Source organism: Ovis canadensis, chromosome 16 (assembly GCF_042477335.2).
Source record: "Ovis canadensis isolate MfBH-ARS-UI-01 breed Bighorn chromosome 16, ARS-UI_OviCan_v2, whole genome shotgun sequence".
Classification (NCBI taxonomy): Eukaryota; Metazoa; Chordata; class Mammalia; order Artiodactyla; family Bovidae; genus Ovis; species Ovis canadensis.
In genome coordinates, this window is record NC_091260.1 from 914605 (window position 1) to 942439 (window position 27835).

General features: G+C 51.2%; 1 long non-coding RNA gene across 1 annotated transcript; it reads right to left on the reverse strand.

Moving 5' to 3' along the window:
* Positions 1 to 8053: 8053 nt before the first annotated feature.
* On the reverse strand, positions 8054 to 22528 carry LOC138421885 (uncharacterized). Its single transcript, XR_011249667.1, has 6 exons — positions 22379 to 22528; positions 20770 to 20876; positions 18943 to 19076; positions 16777 to 16897; positions 9951 to 10784; positions 8054 to 8709 (listed from the first exon to the last, which is right to left on the reverse strand). It is a non-coding gene; the product is annotated as an uncharacterized lncRNA (long non-coding RNA).
* Positions 22529 to 27835: the final 5307 nt, after the last annotated feature.

Genomic DNA, 27835 nt, shown 5'->3' on the forward strand with positions numbered 1-27835 from the left:
GCCCCCACCTGGAAGCCGAGTGAACAGCTCGCGGGGAGGCGAGGCCCCTCGAGGGAAGAAGAGGCAGCCCAGCCTCGTTTGGCTCAAGCCCTACTTGGCTGGAGCCGAGTGCGCCTCCAGGTCGGCAGAGCTCCAGCTCTGCTCAGAGGCCCGATCTGGCAGAGTTGCTGGCGCGAGGCTGCTCTGCCCTGCCCAAGCCTTGCCCAGACTTGCCTCGCTGCTAGGCTTCCTGCCCAGGAAGGAGCCGGCTGCGCGAGGCTGGGATTCGCCACTGGCGGCTTCCTGGCCGCAGCTGCCCTCCTGCCTCGCCTTTGAACCTAGGCCCCTGGCTTCCTTTGGAAGGGCTTAGGGGCCGGTGTCTTGCACACTGCCAAGTGTTCCAGCAGGGAGAGTTCTGTGAGAGGGAAGGAAAGGCAAGTGCAGGGCACCTCCAGCGGTTGCTTGGCCGCCCGGACTCAGCGCCGAACGGAGTGCACCAGCCTCCCAGGGCCCGTGGCTCTTGTCTGCAGCCCCGCACACCCGGAGGCTGACTTCCTGGGCGCCCAGCAGCTGCCTCACACACGTAGCTTCCCTAGCGCTCTCCTCCCCAGCAGAGACGTGTGCAGCTGGTTGGGGCCTGCCCCTGCGTGCCTGGGCTCCCGCCCACAGCCCCAGCTCAGGGCAAGCAGCCCCTGAGCCAAGACCTGCAGGGGGCGCAGAGCGCCCCCATCTGGTAGCCGAGTGAAGAACTGGCCCGGAGGCGAGCCTCCTAGAGGGAAGAAGAGGCAGCCCAGCCTCGTTTGGCTCAAGCCCTACTTGGCTGGAGGAGAGTGCGCCTCCAGGTCGGCAGAGCTCCAGCTCTGCTCAGAGGCCCGATCTGGCAGAGTTGCTGGCGTGAGGCTGCTCTGCCCTGCCCAAGCCTTGCCCAGACTTACCTCGCTGCTAGGCTTCCTGCCCAGGAAGGAGCCGGCTGCGGGAAGCTGGGACACGCCACTGGCGCCTTCCTGGCCTCAGCTCCGCTCCTGCCTTGCCTTTGCACCTAGGCCCCAGGCGTCCTTTGGGGGGGCTTAGGGGCCGGTGGCTTGCACAATGCCAAGGGCTCAAGCAGGAAGAGCTCTGTGCGAGGGAAGAGAAGGGCAGTGCAGGGCTTCTGCAGCCGTTGCTTAGCCGCCCAGACTCAGCGCCGCACGAGTGCACGAGCCTCCCAGGGCCCGTGGCTCTTGTCTGCAGCCCCGCACACCCGGAGGCTGACCCCCTGGGCGCCCAGCAGCCGCCTCACACACGTAGCTTCCCTATCGCTCTCCTCCCCATCAGAGACGTGTGCAGCTGGTTGGGGCCTGGCCCTGCGTTCCTGGGCTCCCGCCCACAGCCCCCGCTCAGGGCAAGCAGCCCCTGAGCCAAGACCTGCACGAGTCGCTGAGCGCCCCCACCTGGAAGCCGAGTGAACAGCTGGCGGGGAGGCGAGCCCCCTCGAGGGAAGAAGAGGCAGCCCAGCCTCGTTTGGCTCAAGCCCTACTTGGCTGGAGCCGAGTGCGCCTCCAAGTCGGCAGAGCTCCAGCTCTGCTCAGAGGCCCGATCTGGCAGAGTTGCTGGCGCCAGGCTACTCTGCCCTGGGCAAGCCTTGCCCAGACTTGCCTCGCTGCTAGGCTTCCTGCCCAGGAAGGAGCCGGCTGCGCGAGGCTAGGATTCGCCACCTCGGCTTCCTGGCCGCAGCTTCCCTCCAGCCTTGCCTTTGAACCTAGGCCCCTGGCTGCCTTTGGAAGGGCTTAGGGGCCGGTGTCTTGCACACTGCCAAGGGCTCCAGGAGGAAGAGCTCTGTGCCAGGGAAAGGAAGGGCTAGTGCAGGGCTCCTTCAGCGGTTGCTTGGCCGCCCAGACTCAGCGCCAAACGGAGTGCACCAGGCTCCCAGGGCCCCTGGCTGGGGTCTGCAGCCCCGCACACCCGGAGGCTGACTCCCTGAAAGCCCAGCAGCTGCCTCACACACGTAGCTTCCCTAGCACTCTCCTCCCCAGCAGAGAGGTGTGCAGCTGGTTGGGGCCTGCCCCTGAGTGCCTGGGCTCCCGCCCACAGCCCCAGCTCAGGGCAAGGAGCCCCTGAGCCAAGACCTGCAGGAGGCGCAGTGCGCCCCGACCTGGAAGCCGAGTGAAGAGCTGGCGGGGAGGCGAGCCTCCTCGAGGGAAGAAGAGGCAGCCCAGCCTCGTGTGGCTCAAACCCTACTTGGCTGGAGCCGAGTGCGCCTCCAGGACGGCAGAGCTCCAGCTCTGCTCAGAGGCCCGATCTGGCAGAGTTGCTGGCGCGAGGCTGCTCTGCCCTGGGCGAGCCTTGCCCAGACTTTCCTCACTGCTAGGCTTCCTGCCCGGAAGAAGCAGGCTGCGCAAGGCTGGGAGACGCCATTGGCCCATTCCTGGCCTCAGCTCCGCTCCTGCCTTGCCTTTGCACCTAGGCCCCAGGCGTCCTTAGGGAGGGCTTAGGGGCCGGTGGCTTGCACACTGCCAAGGCTTCCTGCAGGGAGAGCTCTGTGAGAAGGAAGGAAAGGAAGTGCAGGGCACCTCCCGCGGTTGCTTGGCCGCCCAGACTCAGGGCCGAACGGAGTGCACCAGCCTCCCAGGGCCCGTTGCTCTTGTCTGCAGCCCCGAACACCCGGAGGATGACTCCCTGGGCGCCCAGCAGCTGCCTCACACACGTAGCTTCCCTAGCGCTCTCCTCCCCAGCAGAGACGTGTGCAGCTGGTTGGGGCCTGCCCCTGCGTGCCTGGGGCCCGACCACAGCCCCAGCTCAGGGCAAGCAGCCCCTGAGCCAAGACCTGCAGGAGGCGCAGAGCGCCCCGAACTGGAAGCCGAGTGAAGAGCTGGCGGGGAGACCAGCCTCCTCGAGGGAAGAAGAGGGAGCCCAGCTCGTTTGGCTCAAGCCCTACTTGGCTGGAGCCGAGTGCGCCTCCAGGTCGGCAGAGCTCCAGCTCTGCTCAGAGGCCCGATCTGGCAGAGTTGCTGGCGCGAGGCTGCTCTGCCCTGCCCAAGCCTTGCCCAGACTTGCCTCGCTGCTAGGCTTCCTGCCCAGGAAGGAGCCGGCTGCGCGAGGCTGGGATTCGCCACTGGCGGCTTCCTGGCCGCAGCTGCCCTCCTGCCTCGCCTTTGAACCTAGGCCCCTGGCTTCCTTTGGAAGGGCTTAGGGGCCGGTGTCTTGCACACTGCCAAGTGTTCCAGCAGGGAGAGTTCTGTGAGAGGGAAGGAAAGGCAAGTGCAGGGCACCTCCAGCGGTTGCTTGGCCGCCCGGACTCAGCGCCGAACGGAGTGCACCAGCCTCCCAGGGCCCGTGGCTCTTGTCTGCAGCCCCGCACACCCGGAGGCTGACTTCCTGGGCGCCCAGCAGCTGCCTCACACACGTAGCTTCCCTAGCGCTCTCCTCCCCAGCAGAGACGTGTGCAGCTGGTTGGGGCCTGCCCCTGCGTGCCTGGGCTCCCGCCCACAGCCCCAGCTCAGGGCAAGCAGCCCCTGAGCCAAGACCTGCAGGGGGCGCAGAGCGCCCCCATCTGGTAGCCGAGTGAAGAACTGGCCCGGAGGCGAGCCTCCTCGAGGGAAGAAGAGGCAGCCCAGCCTCGTTTGGCTCAAGCCCTACTTGGCTGGAGCCGAGTGCGCCTCCAGGATGGCAGAGCTCCAGCTCTGCTCAGAGGCCCGATCTGGCAGAGTTGCTGGCGCGAGGCTGCTCTGCCCTGGGCGAGCCTTGCCCAGACTTTCCTCGCTGCTAGGCTTCCTGCCCGGAAGAAGCAGGCTGCGCGAGGCAGGGAGACGCCACTGGCGCCTTCCTGTCCTCAGCTCCGCTCCTGCCTTGCCTTTGCACCTAGGCCCCAGGCGTCCTTTGGGAGGGCTTAGGGGCCGGTGGCTTGCACAATGCCAAGGACTCCAGCAGGCAGAGCTCTGTGCGAGGGAATAGAAGGGCAGTGCAGGGCTCCTCCAGCAGTTGCTTGGCCGCCCAGACTCAGCGCCGCACGGAGTGCATCAGGCTCCCAGGGCCCCTGGCTGGGGTCTGCAGCCCCGCACACCCGGAGGCTGACCCCCTGGGCGCCCAGCAGCTGCCTCACACACGTAGCTTCCCTAGGGCTCTCCTCCCCAGCAGAGACGTGTGCAGCTGGTGGGGGCCTGCCCCTGCGGGCCTGGGCTCCCGCCCACAGCCCCAGCTCAGGGCAAGCAGCCCCTGAGCCAAGACCTGCACGAGTCGCTGAGCGCCCCCACCTGGAAGCCGAGTGAACAGCTCGCGGGGAGGCGAGACCCCTCGAGGGAAGAAGAGGCAGCCCAGCCTCGTTTGGCTCAAGCCCTACTTGGCTGGAGCCGAGTGCGCCTCCAGGACGGCAGAGCTCCAGCTCTGCTCAGAGGCCCGATCTGGCAGAGTTGCTGGCGCGATGCTGCTCTGACCTGGGCGAGCCTTGCCCAGACTTGCCTCGCTGCTATGCTTCCTGCCCGGAGAAGCAGGCTGCGCGAGGCTAGGAGACGCCACTGGCGCCTTCCTGGCCGCAGCTCCGCTCCTGCCTTGCCTTTGCACCTAGGCCCCAGGCGTCCTTTGGGAGGGCTTAGGGGCCGGTGTCTTGCACACTGCCAAGGGCTCCAGGAGGAAGAACTCTGTGCCAGGGAAAGGAAGGGCTAGTGCAGGGCACCTCCAGCAGTTGCTTGGCCGCCCAGACTCAGCGCCAAACGGAGTGCACCAGGCTCCCAGGGCCCCTGGCTGGGGTCTGCAGCCCCGCACACCGGGAGGGTGACTCCCTGGGCGCCCAGCAGCTGCCTCTCACACGTAGCTTCCCTAGCGCTCTCCTCCCCAGCAGAGACGTGTGCAGCTGGTTGGGGCCTGGCGCTGCGTGTATGGGCTCCCGCCCACAGCCCCAGCTCAGGGCAAGCAGCCCCTGAGCCAGGACCTGCAGGACGCGCAGAGCGCCCCCACCTGGAAGCCGAGTGAACAGCTGGCGGGGAGGCGAGCCTCCTCGAGGGAAGAAGAGGCAGCCCAGCCTCGTTTGGCTCAAGCCCTACTTGGCTGTAGCCGAGTGCGCCTCCAGGACGGCAGAGCTCCAGCTCGGCTCAGAGGCCCGATCTGGCAGAGTTGCTGGCGCGAGGCTGCTCTGCCCTGGGCGAGCCTTGCCCAGACTTGCCTCGCTGCTAGGCTTCCTGCCCGGAAGGAGCCTGCTGCACGAGGCTGGGACACGCCACTGGCGCCTTCCTGGCCTCATTTCCGCTCCTGCCTTGCCTTTGCACCTAGGCCCCAGGCGTCCTTTGGGAGGGCTTAGGAGCCGGTGGCTTGCACACTGCCAAGGGTTCCAGCAGGAAGAGCTCTGTGAGAGGGAAGGAAAGGCAAGTGCAGGGCACCTCCAGCGGTTTCTTGGCCGCCCAGACTCAGTGCCGAACGGAGTGCACCATCCTCCCAGGGCCCCTGGCTGGGGTCTGCAGCCCCGCACACCCGGAGGCTGACTCCATGGGCGCCCAGCAGCTTCCTCACACACGTAGCTTCCCTAGCGCTCTCCTCCCCAGCAAAGACCTGTGCAGCTGGTTGGGGCCTGCCCCTGCGTGCTTGGCTCCCGTCCACAGCCCCAGCTCAGGGTAAGGAGCCCCTGAGCCATGAATTGTAGGAGGCCCAGAGCGCCCCCACCTGGAAGCCGGGTGAACAGCTGGCGGGGAGGCGAGCCTCCTCGAGGGAAGAAGAGGCAGCCCAGCCTCGTTTGGCTCAAGCCCTACTTGGCTGGAGCCGAGTGCGCCTCCAGGACGGCAGAGCTCCAGCTCTGCTCAGAGGCCCGATCTGGCAGAGTTGCTGGCGCGATGCTGCTCTGACCTGGGCGAGCCTTGCCCAGACTTGCCTCGCTGCTATGCTTCCTGCCCGGAGAAGCAGGCTGCGCGAGGCTAGGAGACGCCACTGGCGCCTTCCTGGCCGCAGCTCTGCCCCTGCCTTGCCTTTGCACCTAGGCCCCAGGTCCTTAGGGAGGGCTTAGGGGCCAGTGGCTTGCACACTGCAAAGGGTTCCAGCAGGGAGAGCTCTGTGAGAGGGAAGGAAAGGCAAGTGCAGGGCACCTCCCGCGGTTGCTTGGCCGCCCAGACTCAGCGCCGAACGGAGTGCACCAGCCTCCCAGGGCACGTGGCTCTTGTCTGCAGCTCCCCACACACGGAGGCTGACTCCCTGGGCGCCCAGCAGCTGCCTCACACACGTAGCTTCCCTAGCGCTCTCCTCCCCAGTAGAGACGTGTGCAGCTGGTTGGGGCCTGCCCCTGAGTGCCTGGGCTCCCGCCCACAGCCCCAGCTCATGGCAAGCAGCCCCTGAGCCAAGACCTGCAGGAGGCGCAGAGATCCCCCACCTGGAAGCCGAGTGAACAGCTGGCGGGGTGGTGAGCCTCCTCGAGGGAAGAAGAGGCAGCCCAGCCTCGTTTGGCTCAAGCCCTACTTGGCTGGATCTGAGCGCGCCTCCAGTATGGCAGATCTCCAGCTCTGCTCAGAGGCCCGATCTGGCAGAGTTCCTGGTCTGAGGCTGCTCTGCCCTGGCCGAGCCTTGCCCTGACTTGCCTGGCTGCTAGGCTTCCTGCCATGGAAGGAGCAGGCTCCTTGAGCCTGGGAGATGCCACTGTCGCCTTCCTGGCCTCAGCTCTGCTCCTGCCTTGCCTTTGCACCAGGCGTCCTTGGGGATGGCTTAGGGGCCGGTGGGTTGCACACTGCCAAGGGCTCCAGCAGGGAGAGCTCTGTCAGAGGCAAGGGAAGGGCAAGTGCAGGTCTCCTCCAGCGGTTGCTTGACAGCCCAGACTCAGCGCCGCACGGTGAGCACCAGGCTCCTTGGACCCCTGGCGGGGCTCTGGAGCCCCGCACACCTCGAGTCTGACTCCGTGGGCGCCCAGTAGCTGCCTCACACACGTAGGTTCCCTAGCGCTCTCCTCTCCAGCAGAGACGTGTGCAGGTGGTTGGGTCCTGCACCTGTGTGTCTGGGCTCCTGCCCACAGCCCCAGCTCAGGGGAAGCAGCCCCTGATCCTAGACCGTAAGGAGGGGCAGGGAGCCGGCGCCTGGAAGCCGAGTGAACAGCATGCGGGAATCGAGCTTCCTAGGGGGAAGACGAAGCAGCCCAGCCGCCTTAGGCTGCAAGCCCTGCTTGGGCGGAGTCGAGTGCGCCTCCAGGATGGCAGAGCTCCAGCTCTGCTCAGAGGCCCGATCTGGCAGAGTTCCTGGTGCGAGGCTGCTCTGCCCTGGGCGAACCTTGCCCAGACTTGCCTCGCTGCTAGGCTTCCTACCCAGGAAGGAGCAGCCTTTGCAAAGTTGGGAGACGCCACTGGCGCCTTCCTGGCCTCAGCTCCACTCCTGTATTGCCTTTGCACCTAGGCCCCAGGCGTCCTTTGGGAGGCCTTAGGGGCCGGTGGGTTCCACACTGCCAAGGGCTCCCATAGTGAGAGGTCTGTTCAAGGGAAGGGATGGGTATATTTGGAGTACAATCCTGTATCAGATGTGAGGCCCACACCTTCACCCTGAACGCTCACTCTGAACCCTCACCCCGAACCCTTACCCTCACCCACGCCCTCACCCTGAACCCTCACCCTCACCCTCTCCCTGAACCCTCACCCTCACCCTCTCCCTGAACCCTCACCCTCACCCTCTCCCTGAATCCTCACCCTCATCCTGAATCCTAACCCTCACCCTGAATCCTTACCCTCACCCTCATCCTGAACCCTCACACCTCACCCCTCACCCTAACAAGTTTGGAGGGCTGTTCCACGAACTCTAACCTTTACCCTACCCTAACCGGACCCCCATCCACATCCTAACCCTAACCCACATCATAGTCACGCCCTCAGCCCTATACTTACCCTTGAAGTACCTACCCGCATCTTCTTCATTTTTGACACTTCCCATGCATAACAAAAGACGAGGTTGTAAGGTTTCAAACATGGATCCAAGACCCATTATCCACATAAAAGGGATATAAATACTATGATCACATCATTTAAATCTCTTGCATCACCAAAATACCTCTCCACCACTTATCCAGTCGCCATTGATGGATCACATCTATCTCATACATTTTATAACTTAGCCATCAAATACGCACCAGGACTCTGGGTAATTATAGAGACAAGATTTATTTATACCATAAATATTTCAACAAATTCCACTTTCTACGATGAGTTCAATCTTCACAAAAGTAGGATGAACAGCACCTGTTTCCACTAGGATCCATAGAGCGTGAAAATCTTAATGATGACCACCAGAAAGGTCAGCACGGTTGATATCACAGATTTTTCAGTGTTCCAATACAAGTTCTACCCAAATCCATAAAGAAAGACATACGCATAGGAAACTACAAATTGAAAGCAAGTCTATTGAGATAAATATTGGACATCAATTGTATGAATCTTTAAGGCATAACTGCAGACATTCTTCAGACATTCTTCAAATTCATAGAATGACAACAAAGTATGGCTACGTACAATCCATTCGGTTTTATGAACCACTCATGAATAACCTCACAAGCCATTTGAAACCAGATGACAATTTCAAATAGCTTTGATCTACAAACAAGGCTGTGAGACAGAAAGTTAAAATCGAAATACATGAAGTAAATCCTCAATAGATATGAAAACATCCCATGGTAGTGAAGTCAATTAGCATTAGTTATTAGGGCTTTCATGCACAGACTCATCTCTGATCGATGTGATCCCAATTCATATTTGGCAAAAAATACGAAAGCTGATCTTAACAGTCATATTATTTTTCTTTGTACCCCTAAAAAGAAAAATGAACATGAAAAACTAAATTAAGCTTGGAGGCTCACATTTCCCAATCGGTATACAAAGCAACAGCATGTCAAACTTTCTAATTCACATATGCATTTAAATGAAACTGGATGAAATACCCCTAAATAAACACATACTTCTATGCCCAATGTTTCACAAGGCAGAAAACGCTCAATGAATGAAACTGAGAGGGTAACAGCCAGGAAGGCCAGGGGTCTCCAAAGGGAGGAAATGGGGTGCAAGTGTCAGACAGTTGTTATCTGTCACTTCCGAGGCAGGAGGAAACAAGCTGTTATCTTTTTTCCCCTTCTTGATACAAATTTAAACAGAGATTTTCTCTTACAATTCTGTGTTGCTATAATGACACCTGGTTCCGCCTGAACTTCACTTTTCTCATACTTTGAGCTGACCAAGGCATTTTTCTCATGGAAAGGTTTGCCTTAAGCTATGTGAATGTACTATGTATTTACCCTAGACTCTATCTTCAAGTAGGTTCTGCCTAAAGGCTCAGAACTGACTTGACAAACCAATATGCTTTACTCATACATGGCTCTCCTGATCTATGTGAATGAAGCTATCCATTTGCTCATATCAATCGTTTTATGGCCCAGGATGACTCACCTGGTGCCACGGTCATCTCCATATATCTTGTGGGTGAGGGGTCTGCTGCCATTCCTTTCTCTAATGAGTAGACTGCTAGTAGCTAGATAACATCCAGCCAAAGATGAGTAGGGGGGCACTCTTTCTGCCCCCTTCTGATGTCTATGTCAGAAGCTTTCTCTCTTTTATACTTTAATAAAACGTTGGGACACAAAAGCTCTGACTGATCAACCCTCATCACTGGCCCCGGGTTGAATTCTTCCTCTAAGGAGCCCAAGAATTCAAGCATCTTTCATGGTTAGACAACAACCTTTCCAAACAATGGTCTTTTCAAAAAAAAAAAAAATGATGATAAGTGATGAGTATGCATATGTCTACGAATGAAATGGGACCTATATGTCAAACCACATAAAAATATATCTTCCCTCAACATACATATAACACAACCAGGCCTTCACATGCATCGATTCTCCAACTATCAAGTCATACAAATATGGATGTAAAATATCACAATACATTCCAAAGTTTAAAAGTGATGGATATTGACTTTCGCCCGCTGGTGCTTCTTTTTATGTCATCTCCATTATATTAGCTATGACAACGAATCATGTGCTGTGCGAAGTCACTTACATTGTGTCCAACTCCTTGGGATCATATGGACTAGGCCCCACCAGGCTCCTCTCTCCATGAGATTCTCTAGGCAAAGATACTGGAGGGGGTTGCCATGCTCTCCCTCAGGAGATCTTCCTGCCCCAGGGATGGAATCCATACCTCCCATGTCTCCTGCATGGGTATGTTCTGCATGTTCTTTACCACTAGAACCACCTGGGAAGCCCCAAGACACATGAACATCAGTGGATTTGGGGATCCACGGGGCATATACAGAACCATTCCTCCAACAAAACTGAAGAATGACTTTAAAATCTCAAACAAAACATGAGTATATGTGTTCACAAACTTCATGGAGCAAGGGTTTCTTCGATCTGAAAACTGGCATCGATGAAGGACTGTGTGAAGAATACTTCAAAGTCTATTTGGCAAACACAGCCTACGTTGGCTATATTTAGTCCTCAGTTGAATGGAATGTCATGAGTACTGGTCATTTCAAATAAGTAGCCTATGACGCTGTTTACACTTATTGGGACGCGTGGTATACCACATTCACACATTTCAGTAGCATTGGTGCAAAAACGATACATTTCTCAGGGGAAGCTTCTACATGGACTCCTGGGATCAGAGCTCTAACTCATACACACATACTTTTCCTTTTAAAATGATCCTGCATGATAAGCAAACAAAACACTGGATGAACACCTAGACGGTGAGCTCTGTACTAAATGATTTTAAAGCCAGTAGATGGAATGAGCTGATGAGGAAGACTACAAACGAGTCATCTTCTTCAACTTGGTCAAACCGCTCATAGTCATACAAGTGAATGAAAAGTTGAGCCTGTTGTCATTAAATCTGTTTAAAAGAAATAGAATAATAAAACAAATTAGTAACTCTTATTTTCTTAATAAACATTGTATTATTTCTGCACAGCTTTGTTACTGGCATGAATAGAATATCTACAATAATAACTTGTCACAGTGAAATGGATTCACATTCGATATCGATTCACATCTATAATTGATGCCATAGCTGTTTGATACTATTGCTTGAATGAATGCAACTTATGTGACTTCACAAACTACAAACACGACTAACATAATAGGTATTAAAAAACCTTGAGTGACATGAGCGTGAAGACTTAGTAGAGTTGCTCTCAAGAATAATGATACTATTATTCGCTCTAGCCATAGTACTGGAATCTGTACATTAACACCCCTGCAAAACAAAAGGAAAGGATAGAATAATAATAAAGGAACTTCATAACTATATTCCTACTGTAAACATTCAACACTATGTTTTCTTTTAAACTGACTTTCATATTTGGTCTACTGTAACCTCTTCTGTGTTCATTTTATGCTAAACTTATTGCTAACAGTAAAATTACCATACGAGCTCTAATTAATTTTTTTTTTTACTTGCAAAGCTACTGATAGAACCAAAGGCCAATATCTACATCAAACAGGAGAAACGGAATGGAAACTGTAAACAATTTTATGGAAGAACATTTCCGTGCTCCTATTCAGTCAAATGGGCATTCAAAAGGATGTGATTTTTCTGAAAGTTTATTTCAGAAACTTGGAATTGGATGACTGCAAACAATAAAACTAACAATATATTGATACATAATATTAATAATATACAGTGGGTCATTCTTTTTTTATTCTGCCACAGCTAACAGACAGAAAGTCAGTTGTCATAACTACTACTAACATAAGACCCTCACCGATAAGTGAAGATATATAGGAAAATCCATAATAGCTCTAAAAACCATCAAAGATAAAATGGTAATTAAAAAATACACTGACAGTTTAGCTGGTATAAGAAACAGGATGATTATGAAAGCAAAGCCAACAATCATGGATAGGCCATGGAAGCCCGTGGCTGTCACCAGTGTTGACTTATATCCTTCATCTGAGGTTGTTAAAAGCGCTTGGTAAAATCCAGAGGTTTGCAGCAGTGGTAACCTCCTGAACAGACTGAAATAAAAAGGGTTTCCAGAATATCCTGATGATTTCCATCTACTAGGCTGTGATGAGCTCAAGCAATGCATACTCCAGAGGACAGAAGACAGACAGGTTGGGAACACGTCTACTGCACTTACGGAGAAAGGGAATGTTGCTGCTCAGCCTAGTACAAGTGTAGAAGCAACACCTTGGTGATTCGACCTTTAAAGACTCGATACATATGAGAACGACTGGTATGAATAAACCTTCAGAAGTGCTTTCTCAGACCTCCTCCCATCATAAGCACAAGCATAATGAAAACACTGAGTTTTCATGGTCTCACCCAAAATAAGACTCACTTATGGCTTTGCTTTGAGAATAGTTGAACTACTCATTGTTCAAGAGAAATGATCCTTTCTTCTCTGAAGATTTGTGAATCATTCACAGGGTGTGGTGAATAAACTACTTAAGGGTCTAATACATAAAAATGCAATAGGCTAAGCACAGAGATGTTTTTCTCCCTTTCTCAAAGGATGGAATGGAACATTTTGTATTTGCACTGATTTTATGTCTTGACTTCATGTACAATTATATACTGATTTTTTTAGTTGACATACAATAGGACTAAAAATATTGATATAATACTGATAACTCATGTTGGTATGTGTGGTTGTCACATAGGATTCACAGGAGATTTAAATTCACAGTTGTCAACGTAAAGGATGAATGCTATTTAGCTTCTTCGTGAATCTAGACCACGAATGAAGAGTTTTCCTCAACATATTTCACTGAGAGAAATACAAGGATGATAGGCATAATACTATGCTTCGACTCATGGATATCTAAGCATTGCTCACAATACAGATCTGATTTTCAACATCAGGGTTCTTTCAGTGTCCTTGAACAGCATTTGTTTTTCTGTATACAGAAGAAAAAACTCATGAGTATCAAACTGGTTCACATAAAACATGTGTATGAATTGTTATCTTCCTGAACCAGGGATCAAACCCACATCACTTCCCCCTCCTGCACTGGTAGGCAGATTTTTTATTTATCAACTGTGCCACCTAGGAATCGACATACATTTCAAGGACCACTGCCATCAGCTTCTACTGTTCATGACCAAAGTAGGAGAAACAACATTGGAAGAAGTACTCATAAGGGTACTCATAGGAAGTACTCATAAGTCAAGGAACTGTTATACTGGGTACTCTCGTTGTTACTGGGACAAGTCAGTTCCTCCGATGATGATGGGTATAACTGAAAAATTATTACAAATGCATGGGCTGCGATGTCTACGTGATAAATGTGTTCCTCTTATACTATTGCTTCAGGGATGCCTACTTCAGCATGAAGGAATGCACTTCAAGGGATGCCCGCTATTCCAGCTCAAGCAACAGATAGTGAAGTGCAGATCATTGTCCTTTGTTGAAAATAATCAGCACTTTGTCAACATAGGGAACATGCCAGAGGAACCCTTGGGATGGAACTCTAAAAACAGGTTGGGCCCTCTTTTTGCCAAGCCCTGCGATAAAATACAAATCAGAAAAAGAAAAATAGCATCGGTTTTGTCAGGACTTCCTCATCTTTTCTTTCTCGGTAGCAGGAAGCAGACATTGAGGCCAGAGGACTGCAGGATTTCATTGTGAACTAACGTTGGGTGGGGTGGAAGCTCATCACTCTAGTAAGAATGTGGTTCAATAAAATGGAATTTCATTCACTTCATGGACATAGAGTTCTATAATCCTTCATTAAGGAATTCAATAAGCTATATTTCCTTACACCTTCACAATCTCTTGGTTTACGAGAACATCAATTGCTAGTCCAGCACTTATACAATGAGTGTTACAGGTAGTATGAATGTATAAATGATGATGAGCAATGACAGGAAGTTTATTTAATCTCTGTTTGAATTCTTGATTTTTTATATAATTTTTTATAATATCCTTACAGATGTGAATATTTTACTGACATGTATAAATACACGTTGAGTAGTGCTATGATAACTCATAGTGTTGGCACAATAAATATCATGGTTACTATGTGCTTTTCATATATTCCTTTTGAGATTCTCTTCCATTATACATTATCATAAGATATTTAATAGTTTCCTAAACTGTACAGTAGGTCCTTGTGGCTTCTTTTATATATAGTAATGTACTTGTTAATAATTCAAACAAAAACTGGTACACAAATACTCATAGTGACATTCACAATAGCTCAAAGGTAGAACTCATTCAAGTGTCCGTTGGTGGGAGACTGAATATGCAACACAAGGTATATTCAGAAGCTTGAACGGTATTCCACCATACGAAAAAGTACATTAAATGGTGCTGCCACTCTGCAAGACATTACAGAAATGACTCCAAAACAAACACATGGAATAAATACATAGTTCGATTCCAATTCAAGCTATGTACCCAAAAGGATTGGGAAAGGGGGCTGAAAAAATGGATACTTCTTCCGTCATACTCACAACAGCATGATTCACACTGGCAAACAAACAGAAGTGATCTAAGTGTCCATGGCAGCCAATTCCATAAACAAACTGTGGTATACACACAATGGAATCTGATTCGGCCCTTCAAAGTCAGTAATTCTGACAATGCGACAATGTGGACAAACCTTATGGTCATTAGATCATGTGAAATAAACCAGACCAAGAAAAGACAAACGTTCTGTGATTCCACTCATATGAGATATCCAAACAAGTCAAATCTGTCAGAAATAGCAGAGAGTGATTCCGACCGATCGAAAAGAGTTCATGTTTCATGGACCTCAGTTTCCCTTGGAAAAACTGACTTCCCGTGATATCTCCAAAACCAATTAGACAAATAATTGGAAGCTATATCCAGTCAAATGAATGTAGACATAATGTTATATACAGTGTACACCAAACTCACTCAAACTTCTTAACAGACAAAAGGCAAAACTGTATCTATGGTACCTCAGCTTAGCTTAAAACTGTATCTACAGTACCTCACTTCTGCTTATAAAATTTAACAACAACAACAACAACACACTAAAGTCTATCCAAAAAAGGATATAAAACATATATAACATTAACTTTAAAGGATTAGACATTGAAACTGTGAAAAACCTTATTCACAAAACTTAAACACAAGCCACAGGAAAATATATTTATAAAATACATATCTGATAAAGGATTGTACTCCAAATATACCAAAAAATCTAGAACAATCTCATAAAAAATGTATACACCTAAACACCTGTCCTACAAAAATATAAAGATAGTAAATAAGCCTATCAAAAAGACTCAAAATCACATATCATTAGGAAATTACAAACTAAAATAACAGTGAGGTAGCACTGCACACCTATTAGATCCAGTAAACTCAAAAAAAAAAAACGGGGGTAGGGCACAACTTCTCCGGTGGCTCAGTGGTAAAGAATCTGCCTGACAATGCAAGACACTCTAGTTTGATCCCTTACCCCAGAAGATCCCACATGCCACAGAGAAACATAGCTGGATTTTTCCACAGCTAAACAAAGCTCACCTGTGACCTGAATACTATATGGCTAGCACTTACTAAACAGCTTTGAAAACGTCCAGACAAAAAGTATCACATGATTATATACAACAGCTCTACTTGTAATAACTAAAAACTTTCAAATATCAGGATGTCTTCAGTAGATGACAGTGTAAACAAATGGGGATACATCCAAAGTGAAGGGGAGCAAATGCTACCACAAAATATACCACCTCAGCATGAGAATTAGTGGGACCCAATTAACTTTTTTTTTTAGAGGACACATGATCATCTCTGAAACCCAAGTTCAAGACAGCTCTTCTGTGAGTCACATTTACCAGAGAAATCTCATTTCAAAGGAATCCTCTCTATATGCCAGATAGAAGGATGAGACACAGTCTTTTGAAACTCTTTTTTCTTTTCTATCGATAGGGAAAGCTAAGCCGTAAATCTGCACAACAACCATACCCTTCCTTTCCTTTGGTTGTATCTGTAAAATATTTGTTTCTTTTTTAATTTGGCTGCGCCAGGTCAACCTTCATTGAGGTAAGCCAGATATTTAGCTACAACATGCAAATTCTCCTTTGTGGCATGGGAGATCTAGCTCTTGGATCAGGGAATGAACCTGGGCCTCCTTCTTTGGGAGTGTCCAGTCTCAGCCACTGGACCACCAGAAAGTGCCTGTTTTGTTTTCAGATGAAGATGGAATCTAAGGTGATATCTTGGGCCATTTCAGTCACTGACTCAGTTTCCTGAGTTTCTCCAAAGCACGCACAAGGTGCACATTATTAAACTGGTTTGCAAAACAAGAAAAGGTTGTCTGCTACAACACTGTATGCTTACAAATATCTAAATGGTAAATGGCATATTATTTATTTTTAATTACTATGGGGGGGGGAGAAAGAATGCAGGATTCATACATGTTACCACATGAATAAATATTAAAACCATCTTCAGTGAAAAAGAAATCCACATCGAAAAGGCCACCCAGAACCCTTATTCACCATGTCTGCTTTCAATCCATCAAGTTTGTCCAAATAACTGAAAATCTCAGTAACACTCTAAATAAAGAAAAAAGGATGAAGATGGAAACAAAAGATATATTCATACACTTGAACAATTGCTAAAAGTGGAAGTGGGGCAGTGGATTACATTATAATGTAGGTACCATATGATTTCCTGATTTTGGAGATTATGTGCTGGTTCTGCAGAAGGTACCCATTTTGGATAAAACACATAGAGTATTTTAGATGATGTGGCAAATGCTAGCACTTGTTCCCATTGCTAGGCATTTTCTGTACATTTTAAATGACTGGAAAGTATACTAGGTTTCAAAACAACCATGTCAATACCACAAAAGAAATTTAGAGCAGACAGGCAGGAAACTTTCTGATACAGGCCAAGACTTACCCAGATGAAGTTCAAGGGAAGCTGCGATGCTCACTGCCCGTGAAGGAGTCCACGTGGAATGAAGAAGTAGTGTGGGAAGTCTATTAGTAACCACCATGTCTTGGGTCCTCCGGATGACCTACTGCAGGAGAAACAGATCTTACAGATAAAATGTTCCACATCACTTCACAAAAAGTTGTTAGACTACATTCAGTAAAGCTGAATCATTTTGGATTAATTTACAATCATAAAATACTACCCTTTACAGTCCAAAAATCACTTGCATTTCTATACACTAATAACAATCAGGAAAAAAATATTAAGAAAATCCCACTTAAATAAAACATCTAGCAACAAACTTAATCAAGAACATAAAAAACCAGTAGTCAGAAAACTAGAAGGCACTGATAAAGAAACCAAAGAAAATACAAACACACAGAAAATTATTCCACGCTCATGCACTGGAACAATGAGGAATTAAAAGGTCCATTCCAACCAAAGTCATCAACAAATACACGGACTGCAATCACAAAATAATATTCAATGGCATTTTTCACAGAAATAGAAATATTCCTAATATTAGGCTGCTACTGTTGAACAGGACCTTAAACGGCCAAAAAGACTCTGAGAAAGAGGAACACAGCTGGAGGCATCTTCCTATCCCTCTTCAAACTACATCACGGAGCTGTAGTGACCACCACAGTGAGGAACTGGCAGGAACACAGACACATGGACTCCAGGAGAGAATAGAGAGCCCAGAAACGAACCCACCTGTACATGGTCAGTTCCTGAAAATCAAACCAGGAACGAGCGAAGAGGAAAGGACAGTCTTCTCAAGAAACAGTGACAGGAAAATGGCCACCTACACGGAAGAACATCAGTGTTCATCCTCTACATCATCTAACGCAAATCTAACTGAAAACCCACCGCTTTGCACACGGAGCTCTTTCCCCCTGAGTCCTCTGAGATGGACCTCCAGTCAGCCCTCAGCTGGACACAGGAAACGTCTACTCCATCCTCATTTTTCGCTCTTGCAGCGCCTCCCTGCTGGTGGGCACTGAGGCAACCCTGCTCCTCTCAGCCTGGATGCAGCCCTGTTATCCAGAAGCCTGAGCCCTGATGGTCCTGAGGAGACAAAGCTCCCGCCAGCTGCTCACGGAGCAGAGTCTAAAGGCAAAGCGTCCTGGGCCCGCGGGTCAGAGGGGCCTTTGGCGCCCCCTGCGGGCCACAAGAGAAGAGCGGGCAGCCCGGTGCTCACAGACCTCAGAGGGCTCACCCAGAAGCAGCTCTGCTGCGAGCACTCAGACTGGAAGCCCAAACTGAAATGGAGCAGAATAGCTCCATGACCCTCCGCAAAACATGGCTAAGGAACAATCAGAGCCTGCATGGAATGCAGCCATAAAAAGGAACACATTTGAGTTTGTTCTAATAAAGGGGAGGGAAGTCAGTCAAAGAGAGAAAAACATGGAATCTAGAAGGATGGTACTGACGAGTCTGTTCACAGAGCAGCAATGGAGGTGCAGACATAGAGAACAGACTTACAGACGAGGGTGGGGAACAAGAGGGAGAGGGTGAGATGAATGGAGAGAGCAGCATGGATGCAGGTACACCTACATTTGTAAATAGACAACCAATGGGAATTTGCTGTATGATTCAGGGAACTCAAACTGGGGCTCAGTAGTAACCTGGAGAGGTGGGAATGCGTGCGAGGTGGGAGGGAGATTCAAGAGCAAGAGGACATAGGTACACCTATGGTTAATTCATGTGGATGTATGACAAATCAAACCAATATTGTAAAGCAATGATCAATCAACTAAAAGAAATAACTTTAAAAAAATATGAACATAAACACAAACTTTGCAACAAGGTAACTCCATTTAAAAAACTATAGAATTTTAGAAAACTGCAAAAGTTCTACATGACCGTTGGTCTGGTGATCAGGTCTAACATACACAAAACAAGCCAACTTACCAAATTATGAATATAAATTATTTAAAACATTGCCTTTTATCATTTCATACATTTACCCTGTGGAGGACCTTACTCGAGAGAACCAAAAACAAACTGTTAAATGAACCACGGACCACCCACCCTGGCCAGGCAACAGAGAAAAGAAAACACTTGCAGGAATCATCTTACAACAGGAGGTCCTGGGAAGGAACAAGGAACGAACAAGCTACCACCAACCAGAATTCTGGAGAGGTCAGGAGATGGGAGGCTCCAGTTCAGAGGTCCTACCAACCTCCCAGGATCCACTTCGCTGGAATCCATCTCAGCTGAGTGATGCGTGTGCCCCCAAGAAGGATCCCAATTCAGAATGCCTGGCAAGAGACAAACCAGAAATGAGCCCGATGACCATAAAACCTGAGACTGTGAGCCACGTGACAGAGTGGTTCTCTCCGTTTCCCTCACCCTCCTGCCCTGCACCCTGGCAGCCCTTCCCAATAAAGCCTCTCGCTTGGACAGCACTCCTCTCCTCAGACAACTCATTGCCCAGTGTCAGACAAGAACTCACTCTCAAGCCCTGAAAGGGATCCCCCTTCCTTCATCAAAAGCAATATCCACGAGAAAATATCTTCAAAACGCTATCTTGCAGAGAAGGAAATCAGAGAAGGCAATGGCAGCCCACTCCAGTACCATTGCCTGGAGAATCCCACGGACAGAGGAGCCTGGTAGGCTGCAACCCCGGGGTCACTAAGAGACGGACACGACTTCACTGAGTGGCTTCACTTTCACTTTTCACTTTCATGCACTGGAGAAGGACATGGCAACCCACTCCAGTGTTCTTGCCTGGAGAATCCCAGGGACAGAGGAGCCTGGTAGGCTGCTGTCTATGGGGTCGCGCAGAGTCAGGCACGACTGAAGCGACGCAGCAGCAGCAGCAGCAGCAGCAGCAGCAGCAGCAGCAGCAGAGAAGGAAATGGCACCACCTGCAGTACTCTGGTCTCAGAAATCCCAGGGACAGAGGAGCTTGGTGGGCTACAGTCCAAAAGCAGGGCATTTCTGATGGGAGGAAACAGTCCCAGGGAAGCTGAGCTGCTCACCAAAGGCCCCAGAGCTTTGGATAGCACACCAGAGCTGGGGCTGAGGATTCCCAGCTGCCATGCCTCTTGATCCTGGCCTCTTTCACTAGATACATGTGTGGAAAACTAGTCTAAAATATGCCCTGGTGGTTCCATAGTAAAGAATCCACCCCCCGGTGCTGGAGATGCATGTGCGATCCCTAGGATGGGAAGATCCCACATCCTATGGAGCCCGTGTGCCACAACAGCCGAGCGAGCCTGTGCTCTAGATCCTGGAAGCCACGATGCCGAGTTCACATGCTGCAGCCACTGAAGCCCGTGAGCCTGTGCCCCTCAACAAGAGGAGACACTGCAGTGAGAAGCCTGCAAACCACTAGTTATGGCCCATGCTCACCAAAACTAGAGAAAAGCCCACACACAAAGAGGCAACACAGCCAACAATCAATAAAACTGTTTTCCTAAAACAATGCATATCTGACAAAGAAACTGTATTCGAATTGTCCAAGAACACTAGAGCAAACAAGCCCATTCATAATTGGTAGCGACTGAAATAGACACCTGGCCACTGAGGGTATACTGATAGTAAACTATCATACAAAAACATACTCAAGATACTGGTGCAATGCATGCAGAGCCCCCTTTGAAAGACAATCTGACAGTTTTTTTTTCAGTAACCACGTGGGACAAGCACTGAATTCTGTGTATGACAAGCGGTGGAAGCCAGGTATCTTACCATTGGAATGCAAAGTTACAGATAAACAAAAGGAAACGTTACAATGTCCATGTCGTGGTGGATCAGGTTGGAGACATCACAAATTACCTTTAACTGAATATGTTCAAAGGTGAGCTGGAATACATGGATATATATATATATATCCATGTATTGTCAGCTGAGCATATTGAGCTCCTACATGTATGTTTTAAATATCATTCTCTAATAAAAGGGAACAGGAAACATCTCCAATGGCCCGGTGGTAAAGAATCTGCCTACCGATGCAGGGAACACGGGTTCAATTCCTGTGTAGGAGATTCCACACGCCCAGGGGCAACGAAGCCCTTGAACAGCTCTTGAAGTTTGCATGCTCCAGAGCCCAAGTTCTGCAAACAGAGAAAGCACTGCAATGAGAAGCCATGGCACAGCAACTAGAGGGTAGCCTCTGCTCACTACAACTAGACAAACGAGCAATAAAGACCCAGCACAGTCAAAAATAATGTAATGTTTAAAAAAAGGACAGTTCTTTGAAGAAATGACTGAGACTAGGGGTGAGACTGTAAATATATGAGACAGGGTCATCTTAAATTATGAGAAATTAAAGAAACTAAAGACAACTATCAAGCTGTCCAAACTGATACAAATGAATGATGACACAGTGTTATCTGTATACACCAGCAAATAACAATCTGAAAAGGAATTTAAACAAACGATTCCCTTTCAGTCATGTCAACATTAATAAAAGACTTTGCTATGGACAGAATGAGGATAACAAGACTGGCACACTGGAAATGATACATGATTGCTGAAAAATACCCTAAAGACATGGACAGATATGCCATAGCGATGAAAAGGCTTCAGTTGGCAATACCATGGAATGCATCTTCAATCTGAAATGAAGATTCAATATGAATTTCAAAAGGCTGAAAGGTGGTTGCTAAACCACAAAAGATGCCAGCATTCTTGGACTCCAGAGGAGAATTCAATCCAGGGCAAGTGACGAAGCTTGATGGCTCAGAGGTTTTCTGTTAAAAAGTTTTATTAAAATATAAAAGAGATCGAGAGAGCTGCTGACGTAGACAGTAAAAGGGGGAAGAGTACCCCCTGCTAGTCTTTAGCCAGATGTTATAGAGCCACTAGCAGTCTGCTAATGAAAGAAAGACAATGTGTCAGAGAATGGCACCAGGCCCCTCACCCACAGCATGCATTGAGATAACATTGGCAGCAGATGAGTCATCCCAGGCCATAAAATGATGGACATGAATCTTGAAGAAAGGCAGATTTCCAAGCAAATATATAGTTTCATTCACATAGATTAAGAGAACAAGGTATGAGTAAAACATACTGGTTTGTCAAGTTTTTTCTGAGCCTTTAGGGGAAACTGACCTGAAGACAGAGCCTTGGGTAAATACATAGTACATTAGCATACCTTAAGACAAACATTTCCATAAGAAAAATGCATTGCTTAGTTCAAGGTTTGAGGAAAGTTAAATTCAGGTGGAGCCAGGAGTGGTCATGGCAACACAGAAATTTCTGAGAAACCTTTTAAATTTGTATCAAGATGGAGAAAAAAAAATGCAGCACTCTTTTGTCTCCTCCGGCCTCTTAAGAGAGAGAAAAAAACGTCTGACACTTGCAGTCTATTTTCTCTGTCTGGAGACCCCTGGCCTTCCTGCCTGTTATCCTCTCCAGGCCTGTAGGAAGCAATACACTAGGCTGCTTGGGAAAACCGCGCGGGTCTGAGCTTTATGCAAAGGGGTAAAGCAGTAAAACCCTTGACCTCAAAGGCGAGGCTTTTCTGCGACCGCCATTTTAGTCGGCTCCGAGACTGCAAACAAAGAGGGCAGAATACATGGTTCCCTGCTCCGCCCAGTCCGAGTTCCCTTACCTGTGGCCCACAGCCCTGCGCTCTGCTCGCTGGATGCCAATCGACGGGGACCCAGGAGCCCACGAAACGAGCATTCCCAGCTGCAATGGCGAGCCCTGAGAGCCCTGGCCCCCGAGGCGCCGCCATGTTCATCCCGCCCCAGACCCGCTCACGTGAGCCGCGCTCCTGACCAGCCGCCCAGGCTCGCCCCGCCCCCGACGCGCTCACGGTGCGCCCCACCCCCACGCCCCCTTCCAGGACAGGCCCGCGGGACCGCGACTGCCTCCAGGTGAAACACAAGGACAAGCAAATCCACCCCACCGAGACAATCCAAGCTTTTTCTCAGCTGATCTGTCTATGATTTAGGGATAAAACTATGACTATAGAAAGCAAAGATGACCTAGGACAGCCATGATAGTCTATAGAGCCAGACCCTGGCGGGCAGAGGCTTGAAGAGGGTCCGGGAGCTCTGTCAGAACAGCAAGCCTCTGTAGCGTAGCGGTTAGGTGCGCTGGTGAGCAGGCAGACGATGGTCTGTAAGTCAGGAGTTCAAGTCCGCAGCTTAACTCTTTTGCTCTTAGGGGGCGGGGGACAGCAACAGGCGGGACTTAGACCAGAAACGTTTATTTTTATTTTAGAGGTTTATTGTTTAGCTTAGGGTTAGGGTTCGGGCAACCCCCCAACTTGTTCAGGTTCGGGTTCAGGGTTAGGGTTAGAATTTGGGGATCCCCCCTCTTCTAAGAGTTCGGGTTTGGGTTAGGGTTCATGTCAGGGTCAGGGTTCGGGTTACGGTTAGGGTTAGCATTAGTGTTGGGGTTACAGCTTAAAGTGAGCCCTAATAGGGCCCATAGTTCTTTATTAGCCTGCCCTGGTGGGCCGAGGCTTGAAGAGGGTTCGGGAGCCCTGCTGGAAGCAGCAAGCCTCTGTAGCATAGGGGTTAGGTGGGCCACTAGGCAGGTAGGCTATGGCCTGTAAATCAGGAGTTCAAGTCTCCAGTCTGACCTTTTCGCTTTTAAGGGGCAGGGGACTGCAAGAGCCAGGGCTTAGACCAGAAAATTTTTTTATTTTAGAGGTTTATTGTTAAGCTTAGGGTTAGGGTTCGGGCAACCCCCCCCCACTTGTTAGGGTTCGGGTTCAGGTTAGAATTCGGGGACCCCCCTCTTCTTAGAGTTCGGGTTTGGGTTAGGGTTCATGTCAGGGTCAGGGTTCGGGTTACGGTTAGGGTTGGCATTAACTCTAGGGTTACAGCTAAAGTGAGCGCTAATAGGGTCCATAGTTCTTTATTAGCGTGCAGTGGCGGGGTGAGGCTTGAAGAGCGCCTGGGAGCAAAACAAAACCCAGTAATCCTCTCTAGCGAAGCGGTTAGGCTGACAACCAGTTAAACATCCAACTTGGCTCTGTAGGTCAGGCATTCAAGTCCCAGTTTTGCCTCGTTTGCTTTTAGGGGGTGAGGGACAGCAAGGGGCGGGGCTTAGGCCAGAAAAGTTTATGTTTATGTTAGAGTTTTATTGTTAGGGTTAGGTTTAGGGTTCTGGCATCCCCCCAACTTGTTAGGGTTCAGGTTCAGAGTTCGGGTGCGGGGAATCCCCTCTCTACTTAGGGTTCGGGTTCAGGGTTCGTGTTTGTGGTTTGGGGTTCAGCGTTTGGGGTTAGGGGTTCGCGGTTCTAGTTTGAAGTTTGGGGTTCCGATTAGGGGTTCAAGGTTCAGCTTAGGGGTTTGGGGTTCGGGGTTCGGGTTAGGGGTTCGCGGTTTGGGTTTGGGGTTTGGGGTTCGGGTTAGGGGTTCGCGTTTCAGATTTGGGGATCAGGTTATGGGTTCTCAGTTCAGGTTCGGGGTTCGCAGTTCGGGTTTGGGGTTTGAGGTTCAGGTAAAGGGTTTGGGGTTCGCGGTTTGGGTTTGTGGTTTGAGGTTTGGGTTTGGGGTTTGGGGATCAGGTTAGGGGCTCTCGGATTGGGTTAGGGGTTCACAGTTCGGGTTTGGGTTTGAGGTTAGGGTGAAGGGTTTGGGGTTTGGGGTTCGCGGTTTGGGTTGGAGGTTTGGGATTCGGGTTAGGGGTTTTGGGTTTGGGATTCGGGTTATGGGTTTGGGTTTTGGGGTTCGCGGTTTGGGTTTGGGTTTGGGGTTCTGGTTAGGGGTTCGGGGTTCGGGTTTGGGGTTTGGAGTTCGAGGTTTGGGGTTCGCGTTTCAGGTTAGGGGTTGAGGGTTGGGGTTTGGGGTTCGCGGTTTGGGATAGGGGTTCGCGGATTTGGTTAGGGGTTAGGGATTTGGGGTTTGGAGTCTGGGATTTGGGTCAGGGGTTCGTGGTTTGGGGTTCCAGTTATGGGTTTGGGGTTTGGGTTCAGGGTTGTGGGTTGGGGGTTTGGGGTTCGGTTTTTGGGTTTGCAGTTTGGGTTACGGATTAGGGGTTTGGGGTTTGGGTTTGGGGTTCGGGAATTGGGATTCGAGGATTGGGGTTGGGGGTTCCGATTAGAGGTTCAGTAAGTGAGATTTGTGGATCGGGGGTCAAGATTTGAGGTTTGGGGTTTGGGCTTCGGGGGTTTGGGTTCAGGGTTTGGGGATGGGGGTGTGAGGTGCAGTTTCGAGTTTTGCTGTTCAGGTTAGGAGTTAGGGGTTGGGAGTTTGGGGTTCGGCTTAGGGGTTTGGGGTGTGCGGTTTGGGGTTTGAGGTTTGGGGTTCCGGCTAGGGGTTTGGGGTTTGGGGTTCGGATCAGGGGTTTGGAGTTTGGGTTTGAGGGTTGGGTTTTGGGGTTTGGGTTTCGGGGTTTAGAATTCGGGTTAGGTGTTCGCAGTTTGGGTTAGGGGTTTGGGGTTTGGGTTGGGGGTGTGGGGTGTGGGGTACAGGTTAGGGGTTTGGGTTCAGGGTTTGGGGTTCACTTTATGGGTTTGCGTTTCCGGTAAGGCATTAGGGGTGTGCGGTCTGGGTGTGGGGTTCGTGTTAGCGGTTTGGGGTTGGGGGTTCGGGTTCCAGATTTGGGGTTCGGGGTTTGAGTTATGGATTCGGGGTTTGGGCAACATGGTTCGGGGTTTGTGGTATGGGGTTTGGGGGTCGGGGTTTGGGTTTGGGGCTCGGGTTAGGGGTTCGGGTTCGAGTTAGGGGTTCAAGGATCGGGTTAGGGGTTTGGGGTTCGGCGTTTGAGGTTCGGTTAAGGGGTTCGCTGTTCTGGTTAGGGGTTAGTGACAGGGGCTTCTGTTTTAGGGTAGGGGGTCGCAGTTCAGGTTATGGGTTAGGGGTTTGGTGTTTTGTTTTCGGGTTATGGTAAAGGGTTCAGGTAGGGGATTGGGTTAGGGGATTCGGGTTCAGGTTGGGAGTTCGGTGCTTGGGGTTAGAGATTTGGATTCGGGAAATGGGTTGGGGTTCATGGTATGGTGTTCGAGTTAGGGGTTTGGGGTTCGGAGTTTGGGGGTTCTTGTTCTGATTAGGGGCTTGGGGTTTGGGGTATGGGGTTCGGCTTCGGGGTTAGAGGTTTGCGGTTTGGGGTTGCGGTTTGGAGATTGGAGTTTGGGTTTGGGATTAAGGGGTAGGTGTTTTGGTTTGAGGTCGGGTTAGGGTTAAGGTATCAGGTTTCAGGTTCATTGTTTGGGGATTCGATCTAGGCATTCAGTTTACAGGTTTGGGATATAGGGTTTTGAGGTCAGGGTGGAGTTCGGGGATTGGAGTCGCGATTAGGGGCTGCTGAGTGCCGCAGAGGCAAGGGCTCCAGCAGTAAAAGCAGGCTGCGAGAAGCTGGGAGACGCTACTGACGCCTTTATGGCCTCAGGCCCGCTGCTGCCTCGCCTTTGCACCTAGGCCCCAGGCGTCCTTGGGAAGGGCTTAAGGGCCGGTGGCTTGCACACTGCCAAGGGCTCCAGCAGGGAGAGCTCTGTGAGAGGGAAGGGAAGGGCAGGTGCAGGGCTCCTCCAGCAGTTGCTTGGCCGCCGAGACTCAGCGCCGCCCGGAGTGCACAAGGCTCCCAGGGCCCCTGGCTGGGGTCTGCAGCCCCGAACACCTGGAGGCTGATTACCTGGGCGCCTAGCAGCTGCCTTACACACTTGGCTTCCCTAGCGCTCTCCTCCCCAGCAGAGAAGTGTGCAGCTGGTTGGGGGCCTGCCCCTGCGTGCCTGGGCTCCGGCCCACAGCCCCAGCTCAGGGCAAGCAGCCCCTGAGCCAAGACCTGCAGGAGGCGAAGAGCGCCCGCACCTGGAAGCCGAGTGAACAGCTGGCGGGGAGGCGAGCCTCCTCGAGGGAAGAAGAGGCAGCCCAGCCTCGTTTGGCTCAAGCCCTACTTGGCTGGAGCCGAGTGCGCCTCCAGGACGGCAGAGCTCCAGCTCTGCTCAGAGGCCCGATCTGGCAGAGTTGCTGGCACGAGGCTGCTCTGCCCTGGGCGAGCCTTGCCCAGACTTGCCTCGCTGCTAGGCTTCCTGCCCAGGAAGGAGCAGGCTGCGCGAGGCTGGGAGACGCCACTGGCGCCTTCCTGGCCTCAGCTCCGCTCCTGCCTCGCCTTTGCACCTAGGCCCCAGGCGTCCTCGGTGAGGGCTTAGGGGCCCAGGGATTGCACACTGCCAAGGGCTCCAGAAGGAAGAGCTCTATGCGAGGGAAGGGAAGGGTTAGTGCAGGGCTCCTCCAGCGGTTGCTTGGCCGCCCAGACTCAGCGCCCCACAGAGTGCACCAGGCTCCCAGGGCCCCTGGCTGGGGTCTGCAGCCCCGCACACCCGGAGGCTGACTCCCTGGGCCTCCAGCAGCTGCCTCACACACGTAGCTTTCCTAGCGCTCTCCTCCCCAGCAGAGACGTGTGTAGATGGTTGGGGCCTGGCCCTGCGTGCCTGGGCTCCTGCCCACAGCCCTAGCTCAGGGCAAGCAGTCCCTGAGCCAAGACTTGCAGGAGGCGCAGAGCGCCCCCACCTGGTAGCCGACTGAAGAGCTGGTGGGGAGGCGAGCCTCCTAGAGGGAAGAAGAGGCAGCCCAGCCTCTTTTGGCTCAAGCCCTACTTGGCTGGAGCCGAGTGCGCCTCCAGGACAGCAGAGCTCCAGCTCGGCTCAGAGGCCCGATCAGGCAGAGTTGCTGGCGTGAGGCTGCTCTGCCCTGGGCGAGCCTTGCGCAGACTTGACTCGCTGCTAGGCTTCCTGCCCAGGAAGGAGCCGGCTGCGCGAGGCTGGGAGACGGCACTGGCGCCTTCCTGGCCTCAGCTCCGCCCCTGCCTTGCCTTTCCACCTAGGCCCCAGGCGTCCTTTGGGAGGGCTTAGGGGCCGTGGCTTGCACACTGCCAAGGGCTACAGCAGGAAGAGCTCTGTGCCAGGGAAAGGAAGGGCTAGAGCAGGGCTCCTCCAGCGGATGCTTTGGCGCCCAGACTCAGCCCCGCACAGAGTGCACCAGGCTCCCAGGGCCCCTGGCTGGGGTCTGCAGCCCCGCACACCCGGAGGCTGACTCCCTGGGCGCCCAGCAGCTGCCTCACACACGTAGCTTCCCTAGCGCTCTCCTCCCCAGCAGAGACGTGTGCAGCT